General features: G+C 47.2%; 1 long non-coding RNA gene across 5 annotated transcripts in view; it reads right to left on the bottom strand.

Moving 5' to 3' along the window:
- LOC142586037 (uncharacterized) overlaps nucleotides 1–12,151 on the bottom strand; it is a 415,255-nt gene that overhangs the window by 24,124 nt on the left and 378,980 nt on the right. For all 5 annotated transcript variants that reach the window (XR_012829185.1, XR_012829184.1, XR_012829187.1 and 2 more), the window contains one exon: nucleotides 8,074–8,608. This is a non-coding gene — a long non-coding RNA (uncharacterized LOC142586037). The remainder of the gene's footprint in view (nucleotides 1–8,073; nucleotides 8,609–12,151) is intronic.

Here is a 12,151-nt window from a genome sequence, read left to right as displayed (position 1 = left end):
TCTAACTTTCCCGTTTCGGGCATTTCCTCTCCAGCATCTGGTGCCTTCAACGCTACAGGCTCAATTTTATTCAGTTCGGACGTGCTCTGAATATCAGCTTGCTGCGCCTCCGACCCTTTCTCATTGTTCGACAACGTCGGCCCCTCAACTACCGCCTTTGCAGCGAGCTCCCGAACTCTCGATCTGGTTAAGGCCTGAACGCTAGCATCACCAAACAAAAGCCCCTTCTCGCGCAGGAGGGTATCGGACCTGTTCAAAAATAGGTACGGGTACTGGGGGGGGGGCAGCATAGATGACACTTCGGCCTCCGTCTCAAGTGCTCCGAAAGGTCCTTCAATAAGCACTTTTGCTACGGGCAGACACACGCTATGAGCTTCCACGGCTTGCTTGATGCATGCGCACTCGCCCATGAACATATCGGCTTCTACGTAAGAGGGGTGAACTACATCCATTGTAGCTGCGGAATCGCGAAGCACTCGGCACTCTTTCCCGTTCTCGAGGAGGTCTCGCATGTAAGGCTCGAAAAGCTCCATGTTGTCGCCAGTGCTGCATAATGACAAAAACACGACTTTTGTTTTTGTTTCTGGACACTGCGCCGAAAAGTGACCCGGCTTCTGGCACGTATAACACACGCGCGCTTGCCTCGTCTCGAACCGCTTTCTGCGTTCGGCTTCGGCTGCCGCCGTCTCCTTACGTTCGGCCGGACTGCTTTCACTCGCATCCGCACTACGTGTGTTCCCCCTTGCTCTCATGGGCGTGAACTTCGGCCTCTCAAACTTGGAGCCCAATTCACCCTTTTGACCGTCCTTAGCTCCGCGAGCGCGACGCGTCACAAACTCATCGGCTAGCTCGGCGGCTTTAGCCACCGTACGAACGTCTGGCCTATCCAAGACCCAGTACCGCACGTTCTCAGGTCCCCTACTATAAAACTGTTCCAGCCCGAAACACCGCAGAACTTTCTCGTGGTCATCAAACGCTTTCTCTTCTTTGAGCCACTCCTGCATGTTTGACACAAGCCTGTAGGCAAACTCTGTATATGACTCACTTCTGCCTTTCTCATTTTCCCGAAACTTCCGACGGAACGCCTCCGCTGACAGCCTGTACTTTTTTAGCAGACTCGATTTCACTTGGTCGAAATCCTCTGCCTCCTCTCTCTTCAAGCGAGCGACTACGCCGGCCGCCTCACCGGGTAACAGAGTGAGCAAGCGCTGTGGCCACGTTTCCCGAGAGAACCCCTGCATCTCGCACGTTCGCTCAAAGTTAACCAGAAACAAACCATTGTCCTCTCCAAGCTTAAACGGCCGCATCAGGTCAGTCATTTTGAACGATACTCGTTCGCCTGCACCGTGTGCCTGACTTCCATTACGAGCGCGTTCCATCTCTGCCTCGAGACGCTTCATTTCCAAAGCGTGTTGGCGGTCGCGCTCGTCTTTCTCTTTTTGCTCTTTACGTTCGCGCTCCTGTCTTTTTGCCGTCTCCCTCTCCTCAATGGTTTCAAGGCATTCCGACAGCTCGTCATCCTCAGCTTCTAACTCAAGAATAGCCCTTAGCAGTTCGGGTTTTTTGAGTTTGTCTGAGACATCCAGACCCAACTCTCTTGCATGCTCCAATAATTTCGGTTTGCGCAACGACTTCCAATCCATGGCTGCTCTGAATGCTGCTTTCTCTACTGCCTACTATTGTCTTGCCGCAAAAGAACCCGGCAGCAACGACAACCACAATTACCAGCTCTGTTTCTGACACTAACAAAAGCCTGGCAAAACTCAGAAAAAGAAAGTCCCGCACTCACCAAACCTCGCAGCCAAGAATTCAGCGCAGTCGTTCCGCTGCACGCGACTAGTCATCACACAGGGCTCGTTGCACTGCTCCCGGATGGTCGTTGTGCTGCTCAGTATACAGTCGACCGCATATCTTCGCTGCTGGCCTCCGTTGCCGCGATCTCACCGCTGGCAGCCAGTTGTTGTATCTGGGTCGCAAGCCCCAAGGGTAGCGTTGGCCTGGCGGCCTGGGGCACAGCTGGAAGCATCCGAAGGTCCTAGCAAAGGATGAGTCGATTGCTAACAGAAGAACTTGTTTATTATAGCATCGCAAAAGAGTGGCCGGTCAGGTCGACCGAAGTGGAGAGACGGGAGAGCACGTTACTCGACGGAAGAATTCGAAGCCTCTCTCTTGGCGTCCGGGGGCAGCTGCTCTTATACTCTCGGAGTCGAGGGCAAGAAGGAACGCCTCGATAGAGGCGCACGTGACGGCGGCGACCGGACACGTTGTGACAAGAAGTGACGCATTCGCCGGGCCGGCGCCGGTCAGACCTCCTCGTTTCACAGTTGGGGAGTTCCTCTCCCCGGCTGGCGCGCTTTGACAAGCGTGGGCACCAACATGCACACACACACACGCACACACACGAAGACACGTGGCATTGAAACATGCCTGGACGCGCTTGGCGGGGAGGCGTAGCGGCAGCGCTGAACCGGCCAAAATGTCCGTCGCTTTGAACGAAGCCCCGGCGTCCGTTGCATCCGCGCCGGCTATACCGCACGTCGGAGGCGAAACGTAACAGAAGTCACAATATAGCGACATTCCCATGCATGCCACAGCGCAGCAGCGCCAGATTTCCCTCTAGGTAATGTAGTGAGAAACTCTACGACACCACCGCCTCGGCGTCCAGGGAGACCGCGGAAGGCAGGTGCGGAGAAAGCGCAAACCAATGCTTAGCGCACAGAACACCAATGTTGTAGGCGATGCGCAGGGGCCGAAATGCGTGCGCGGGAAGCTGCGGCGACACGCCAGAAGCCAAGCCTTGCATTGCATAGCACGGATTTGGATGGCGACCGACATGCACTCAATAGCGAACGCCAGGCGCGCCTGGCGCGCCTGGCGCGACAAGCGGAGGAAGCCACTGTGGCGTCAAGAGGACCCTGCATTGCAAAACAAGCGGAGGCCAAGCGGCTGAAGCTGAACAACGAGCTGGGAACAGGGCCACTGTAATGGAGCAGCATACAAGGCGGCGTGCAGCCGCAAACTACATGTCCGAGAAACGCTTCTTCAAGAAAGCACTGAAGGGAACAATTAAGCTACCGCGTCATACCCTTAAAGGCGCAGCTGAAGTGTCCACCTACCTTTTTTTCCGGTGTTTTGGCTGGGATCCGGCTGCCGTCCCTGAAATCTCTCCTTATATATATATATATATATATATATATATATATATATATATATATATATATATATATATATATATATATATATATATATTGTTGCGTTTGCAAAGACACAGACAGAAGAGGCTATTTACAGGCTATATACTCTGGAGCCAGGTTGACACTCGCTCGCGCCAAGCGCACCGACCTTCCTCATCGTTCTCGCGGCGGCTCGTCTCTTGAGCATCGCTCGATGATATCGTAATATATATATATATATATATAAAGAGAGAGAGAGAGAGAGAGAGAGAGAGATGGCATGTGCGCCACTGCGCACATGCCATCGCCCGTTGTCGCGTTCAAGCGTTGACACACACGTCTCGTCCGCTGGTTCCATGGCACGTGGGACTTAGTGCCACGGACGTTCCAAATAAAGCAGATGCTTGCACGTGACAGTACCTAATAGAAGAGCTATAAGCCAGACTTGAGGATTGTGCCAGTGTTTCTTTTTAGTTTAAATATTTTGTACTGTAAAAGTGCTCGCTCATCGCACGACGCTGCTGCAAGAATGCAACGTTCATCATTGCGCTGTTTCCAGGCCGCGGTCCTCTGGGGTTGCATCACCTGGCTCCCCACTTGATGACCTCCCGTTGCCGAGGATTTGCATCCGAATTCGTCTTCACTGTCTACCGACTGGCCACGTTTGGGGTCAACTAGATGAATCATCTGGCAACGCGGGACATCGCAGGAAGCGACGGCTATCTTCCTTACAAGCGGCCTATTTAAACGTCCACCAGTGGACTTCGCATTCAGGCACGACGCTGCTGCAAGAATGCAACACTCATCACTTCGCCTTCTCCAGGTTAGTTACCTGAGCCATGCTACCTGCGTGAGGAGCAGTAACTACTGTTTATTTGCAGTGTCGTGCCCCTTAGAAATGAACGTTAAGGGCTAGCGGTTTTTGTTGCAGTCATCATGTGCGTGTGTTCGGTTATTCAGACTGCTGTTGTTACTTTCCGGGGATGCGGAAGAGAATCCGGCCCTTCAGGAGGAAATGATGACTTTACTTCTAGAATCCATGCGTAGAATTGAGGCTGGGCAGGCGACGATTTTGAGCGAATTTAGAGGAGTGAAGGAAAACAGGAAGGAGCTGACCGCGAAACTAAAGACCTAGCTACGAGGGTTGCAAAGTTAGAAACAACCATTGCGTCACTCAGTGACGCCGATCCTTCTGCAACTTCTACGTCAGTGAATGCTGTTTGAGATGTGGCGGGTCAATTGCGGAATATATCGGCCAGCTGCGAAGATACAGAAGACAGGCATAGAGCCTCAAATCTTTTATTCCTTGGCTTCGTGGGCGATGAAACGGAAGATTGGGCGGCGTCCGAGGAAAAGGGGATTGGCTTCTGCTGTGAGCACCTCGGAGTATCACTTACCACTGATAAGTTCGTGCCTGTGCATCGTCTCGGTAGGTTCCCGGATAAGAAAACCAGGCCAGTAATAGCTAAGCTGGGTGCATTCAAAGACAAACAGTTAGCTTTGTCCTCTGCACTTAAGCTCGAAGATACGGGATGCGTAATCGGGGAAGACTTTTCGCTGCGTACGCGGCAAGCACGGAAGAAGCTGTTTGACGTCGCACGAGCGCTCAAAAAGCCATTCAAACTTTCTGTCGATAAGCTGCACATAGGGAAAACAACCTATATTTATGACCATGTTACAGATTCTGTTGTAGAGTATGAAAGATAGCCACAAAAGAACTATCCGCAAGATCACGCTCATCCCTCCCCCACTGCATCAACTTCACGCCTCTCAATAACGCTATTTAACATCCGCAGTTTGATGTCAAAACGGGAATACTTTTGTTATTTTCTTGAAGACAATGACTAGGATGTTGTCATTTTGACGGAAACCTGGCCACACCCCTGCACGCACGATAGGGAAATTTTTACAGGCTACAACAACTTCAACGTCTATCGGCAAGATCGTGTGGTACGACGGGGAGACGGCGTGCTGATAGGCATTAAGAAATCTCTTACTTCGTTTTCCATCCCTAGAAACTCATCTCGTGAGATTGTCTGGGCAGCATGCTTGACCCCAACAAAGAAAATATTGATTGATGCTATGGACAGCTTCGCTTCAGATCACGTATACCTTCTCGGTGATTTTAACTTCCCGCAAATAGACTGGCTTTCCTTGCCTTCATCATGCCGCCACTCGAGATTTTCTCAACCTTACTTTAGATTTCAATTTGTTCCAGGTTGTAAGCAAGCCCACTCGAGAATCAAATATACTTGATATTGTATTAACCAGTACCCCCGAAACCGTATAAACAATATCTCACCTAGATGTCTTCAGTGATCACAAATTGCTTCAGATAATACTTCACGTCGCAGAGGATCAATCACCGAAAACATTCGTGACTTCAGCAGGGCTAATTACGTTGATATAAATTCTTATCTGGAACACTTTTCTAATGAGACACTTTTACCTAACTTTACTGATCGCACAACCGAAGAAAACTGGGCACTGTATAGAAACCAAATGTCAGCTATGATTGATCTCCACGTTCCATTAAGAACAGCTACACGAAAACGAACAACGAACATTAAGAACAACGACAGAAAAAATCCTTGGTTCAATCAATCGCTACGTAGACTACGAAACACAAAAAAGCGCTTGTACCGCGCCACAATACATGGGTGTGATCCTTCGGTGTTCAAACAATATAAAGAATTCCTTAAAACGTGTGCCAAAGCAATATGCAAGGCTAAAAACAAGTGTTACTGCAACGACCTGCCCTCTCTCATTCAAAACAATCCTAAAAAGTTCTGGCGAAGTGTGTCCTCTGACAACGACTGGGATCATACTTCATTGCACGATGCTAACCAAGCACCACTTTCGGACAGCGAATGCCCACTCATAATTAAGTTTTTTTCTCTTCAGTGTTTACACGGGAACATCATTCAAACATATCATTTGTACCTGAATATGACTGGCGCTTTATGGAACCCATTGCCATTACTGCTGATGGCATTTCACGTCTCATTGCTAACCTAAAGGTGTCTACATCTGCCGGTATAGATAACATCAATTCTAAAATATTACAATATACCTCTTCAATTTCTAGTCCGATATTATCCTATTTATTCAACCAATCCTTAGCGTCAGGAAAGATACCAGCTGACTGGCAGGTGTCGAAAATTGTCTCTGTGTTGAAAAGTGGCAACAGCTATTCACCCTGTAATTATCGTCCGATCGCGCTCACATGGATTTGTTGCAAGCTGCTGGGACATATTATCGCGTCCCATGTTGTCAGTCGCCTAGAATCAAACAACTTTTTCTTCTCTAATCAACACGGATTCAGAAAATAGTTTTCTTGCTACATGCAATTATTGGAATTTACCACCGACTTACGCTTTAGCATGGATGCCAATAAGCAAACTAATTGCATGTTCCTTGCTTTTTCAAAAGTCTTTGGTCGCGTAGCTCACAGTCGACTAATATCCAAATTATCAGCCCTTAGACTACACTCACCTACATTAACTTGGATCCGCAATTTCCTTTTTTTTCGTCAATACTTCACAGTGGTTAATAACTTTTCCTCCCCCCGTTGCCATGTATCTTCCGGTGTTCCTCAGGAAAGTGTTCTAGGGCCCCTTTTATTTTTGATCTATATTAATGACCTACCACTTAACTCTCATGCATCCGCCTATTGGCGGATGATTGTATCATATATCGTACAATTACGGATGTCAAAGACGATATCGCTCTGCGAAATGACCTTAACATTATTTCCCATTCGTGCAAAAGGTAGCTTATGTCCCTTAAGCTATCCAAATGCAGGCTCATAACCTTCAGTCGCAAACGCAATAATTCTAACTTTACATATGTCTTTGGTACTATACCTATATGCCATGTTCCATCATATAAGTACCTGGGTGTGCATCTAACTCATGATCTTTCCTGGGCCTTGCACATCCCCACCATTTGCGCCAAGCCTTCCAGAACTTTGGGTTACTTACGGTGTAATTTACGAAACTGCCCGACCAATGTCCGTAAACTTGCCTACCTAACATACGACCGTCCTCAGCTCGAGTTTGCTTGATCAATCTGGTCTCCTCATCAAAAATACCTAATTTCAATGATCGAAGCGATACAAAACCGTGCTGCTCATTTCATCTCTCAAAAATACAGCTGTCATCTCAGCATAACTCAAATAAAAACTGATAATACTCTCGAATGCTTATACACCTGTCGTTCAGTCGCTATTGTTTGTTTGCTACACATGTATTTAAAGTGCGCTTATCTTTCACCTCTACCACTCAAATCCCCCGTGCGCATGTTCAATCGATTAAACAACCATCGCTCTTTGAAACGCATCTACGGCCACACGCAAGCATTCAACTCATCGACACTGCCCACAGCAATAACATGATGGAATGATCGTCCCGACGAAATCGTTTCAGCAACCGATCACGCATCGTTCTGCAACCAAGAGCTTTATACGACTTAAATCATGTAACTATGCTTCAGTGTGAAAACGTATTTTCGCCATTTCGTTCTCTCTCTTTTCACCGTACCCGTTGTTGCCGTGCGCTTATTGCCGGCGTATTGCACATGCTCTCTCCTCCCCGTGTCTATTTTACATTCTTGCGTTATCGCGCCTTTGCAAACGATAACCTTTTTGTAACTATAGTGTACTTGTGTCATGTTAACCTTTATTTTATTTGTAGTATGTAACCACATTGTACTGAGTGATACTGCGTTGCTTCTGTTAAACTTTAGTTTGATACAATCGTTACTCTTACTCAATGTTCCTGACGGAAACCTGAATAAATAAATAAATAAATAAACCCACCAGCACCATGAAATAGGCTGGATTTTTGTAAACATACTTAGTGCTCCTGCCCAGCTCCTCCTCAAAATGCAACATACGTACCTGATGAGCCGGAGTTAGGGTCACGCACAGTGTTGCCAGCTACTCAGAGTGTACGGCGCAACACCGACGAGTCTCCATTTAGATGCGTCAGCAATCTGTGCGTGCTTTTGCCGCATTTGGAGACGCACGCGTGAAATGAGAGCAGTCGCGTGCTTCGGTGCCTCACCTCATGGCACTGCGTGCGGCGCGGGCTTTCGCGGCGGAAGCCACTGGGAAGCGTTCGTCCTTGCGTGGCTTCGGACGCTCATTAAAATCCTCGCTGAAGACGTGGGCGCAGCTCAGCGGGGTATGACGAAGCCTCTGCTGGCCGCGTCGAATCAGCTCGGGTTCTTCATAGGGCGTCCCTTTATGTGCCAAGAAGCGTCTTACGCACTGCACACAAGAGGCGTGTGGCAAAGCAATGCCGATCACCGCATGGCATGCGAGATGCGGCCCCCTACGGAAGGAGTGCGCGCGCCGCTCTGCGTCTGTTGTGCCCGTCTCCTCGTCAAGCTGCACACGGCTATTCTCTTGCTCGTCACATTATTACTGTACCCTGCATAAATACATGAGAGAAACGAAAAACAAATCACGGCACAACCCATCTGACGATGTCTTCCACAGTAATGTGATTAGCATCGAAGCAACGCAGTGAGACACCGTATTGCTCGAGTCACATTTATTACCTGTAATAGTCATTGTGAGACTTTCTTATTATTGAAATTATAAACTGAAGAGGTTGGCGCCTTTATGGCGGCACCGCTTGCTCTCGTCACTTAGCGAATGAAGGAAATATGCGCAAAAAGAGCGAATAATGTCACAAATTATGGCCCTCGATTCAACATCAGATGTACAAACACAATACAGTCCAACAGTACACGAATTACGAGACTTTGTGCACGAGTTAAGTAAACGTGTTCATGTATAAAGTCAAATATTTTGAATGGCCAATACACAGAACACAATTACACTTAGTGTAAAAAACACAATCACCACATAAATCATTTTTAACACTCAACTTATTAGGACAGAGTGAAATTTAATACTCCCCCAAAATGTCTTTGTCAAAGGGCCATATAACGTAAAACTCTTCCAATGTGTTTTTATTCGAATCTCCTGACGTCAAATTTGCGCAACCGCAGGGGCAAGCACCGGGCGGTCACCCACAGGCTTGTCTGAACAGACCAATCAAACACTCTGCTTGGTCATAGGAAGCCACTTTTGTTTGCTTGAAAAACAAATAACATTGCTTATACTGAGCGACTTGCCTCATCTAATTGGCTCACAAGAGGCGAGGGGCACGCTCAAATGGAAAGGCATTCCGTGGGGCCAAGCCACTGCACTGAATATCCATAACCGGATGAAGAGGGTGGTGCCGGCGTCTGCGATTGGTCCAGTTTCCCTTACTTAGCTTGGGGTGGCTGATCGAAAATCGCGGCGGCATGCAACGGAAGCTTAAGAATGACACTAAAACGGATCCTCAGCAAAGAAGAGTTGGCAGAACGCGGTCGTAAACGTTCCGAAAGTGCTCGAAAACGTGACACGACTACGCAGAAAGTTTTAGTATGCGCAAATAAACCTATGCTCTCCGGCAGGTGCAAGTAGCCAGTGCCTCAGCGATCGGCGGCAGCCATTTTATGCTTTTCGGAACGGGGAAGGCTGCGGCTATTCAGAAGAAAATTGAGTTTTGTTCAGCATTTTAATGCACCTTTAATGCATACACATCACTTTGACGAGGTGAGTTTTTGCGGATTTGTGACGCCGCGAAGTGGGTGCAGCTCGAAAACTTTTTACCAATAGCCGAGGGCTAATGGCACAAAGGCGTCGAATCAGAAATAACTATTTTCCATTTGTTCGGTCGAACCATGCAAAATCATCGTGTATACGTCGTATCAGATGGGAAACTATCGCGGTTTTCATGACGTCGCGTGACAGGCAGGTGAAGTGGCGGTGGGGTAACAAAATTTTTACCAATTGCGGAGGGCACATTACAGAATTAAAATAGAAAAGTTTCGAATAGTTTTACGTTACAGTACCCAAGAAGTGTGTTTTTCTGAAGGCCCGCTATTGGCCATGGAGCAAGTATCTTTTTTAGAGTGAATAGTGTTCCATCTAAAAGCCACAAATTTGCTTGCAATAACCTTCGTGGTGAATCATATTTTGTGCACTCGAGGAGGAGTTGATGCACACTTTCGTCTGGATAGCCAGAAGAACACTGTGGACTATAGAGGCACGTTTTACCCTGTATAAGAAGTGCACAGTATAAATGCACTGTACAAGTGGTACCGGTACGTATAAATTAAGCACCAAGCTAAGGCGGTGCACTAATGTTTCAAATTTTCTGTTTTCTGCCAGATTTGATGGAATTAATAGGTTTGTACATGGGTCGATAAAGCCTAATTCCGAGTTTTTAGATTGCTGATCAAAATAGGGAGGTATTGCTGGGACGACAGGATATGTCTCAAGAGCACACGTATTTCTTCGCGCGAAAGAGGAAGATTAATTGCCTCTGCGTTGTTGTGCGGCCGATTTGTACCCGTGTCCATTGCAGGGTTACCGGGAATATTGCAACGTCCGGGTATCCATTGAAATGCGATCACCTGGTTCATTCCGCTTTCCTTAGTTCGTTCATTGAGCGTCCCATACACTAGTAAAGTGTTGGAAGAATTTTTCTTATTCCTTTGTAGTAATGCAAGAGGGGCTTGTGAATCGCTAAAAATAACCCGTTCTCGCGCATTTTTTTACTCATTTTATGACACTCAAAGCACGCCGGATTGCAAACAATTATCTATGTTAGGCTGCAAGATGTCTCTCGGGATAATTTAAATGTTTGCTCTAGCGCCAAGTATGGAATGACGAATGCTGAAGCAGAAGAGATATTTTTATGACATGAACCGCCTTTATACACGTGGATGTACTGTGGTTATAATGAGAAAATTTGGAATAGTAGCAGTTACCGTGCTGCTGTCATGTCTCTTTATTAGACATATAATCCCCTCGACCGATACTAATATCTTAGGATTCAAGGAGGGTAACTAAAATCCACTTTGCATAATTCAGAGCTTGGTAATACTAGTTTATGTTCTTCAACAACATCGCCAATATTGATTTTGCTTCATTCCCCAAGCGCGAGGTTTAATGGATGCTTACCTTATTGAGTTAAGATGCGATAAACGTGTCGGCATGTTTCAAGCGTTCGCATGGCTGAAAATGATGGGTGACGAGATTCAGCAATTACTCGAGGTAGCCTGCATGCGGGATCCCAAGACACACTCTCGGGTGCCTTTTCAGTAAATGTTGAAGACATTGCTCCTTTGAAACATGCGATAAACCATGTAGAATAGGTGCCTAATAAGCAATATTTAGCTTTATGAATGTGTTATGAAGTTCTAATAATGAAGGGACTGAACCCCCGCACCCCGCCCCTTCCGTGCTGAGCCAGTTAGTCGGCGAACTACGTTTATTATCATATTGGTCTGGCTTTTCAATTGCGCGGACTCGTGATGCCCGTGACTTCTGGCGGTCAAGAATAGCGTCGAGAAATGTATGCTCTTTCACGAACGTCAAACTTTGCCTTTCAAGCGTCCCTTCCAGTCCGTGAAGATGGCCGAACACCGAAGCTGTGCATGTTACACCGAGTGTCACACCATGAAAGTCAAACTTCACAAGCAGTCTACATTCTAAATCGTTTGTTTCGTCTTTCGCTTCATTTTCTCTTGTGAGTGCTTCGCGTGGTGAGCATGCTTTAGGAGTGCTTTTTTGTGCTTCTCCCAGTAGTATATATTTCTTTTTGCGCGTTAGGTTTCTGTCCGTGTTTTGCCGTGCTTTTTTTTTCGCATGCAAGTTGCTCCGCCCTTCTTTAGTGAGCCAATAATGAGAGCAAGGATTGGCGTGAAATGAAAGCCATCTTATTGTTTTTTTTTTAAATTTTGTGTATAATGGTTGCATTTACTTGGTCTTGTATTGTCTCTTCTACCGCTTGATCTTGAGTTGTCGTCTCTTGTGTCTGCACTGCTCGGTGTGCCTCCTCCGCTTGCAATGCTTTGTCTGGAGACGTTGAATCTTGCATTGCTTGCTCCTGAGTTGACGGCAGATAACG

Source organism: Dermacentor variabilis, chromosome 6, assembly GCF_050947875.1.
Source record: "Dermacentor variabilis isolate Ectoservices chromosome 6, ASM5094787v1, whole genome shotgun sequence".
In the NCBI taxonomy this organism is placed as follows: domain Eukaryota; kingdom Metazoa; phylum Arthropoda; class Arachnida; order Ixodida; family Ixodidae; genus Dermacentor; species Dermacentor variabilis.
The sequence above is the reverse complement of the archived record's forward strand: the minus strand, read 5'-3'. Positions and strand labels throughout refer to the sequence as shown.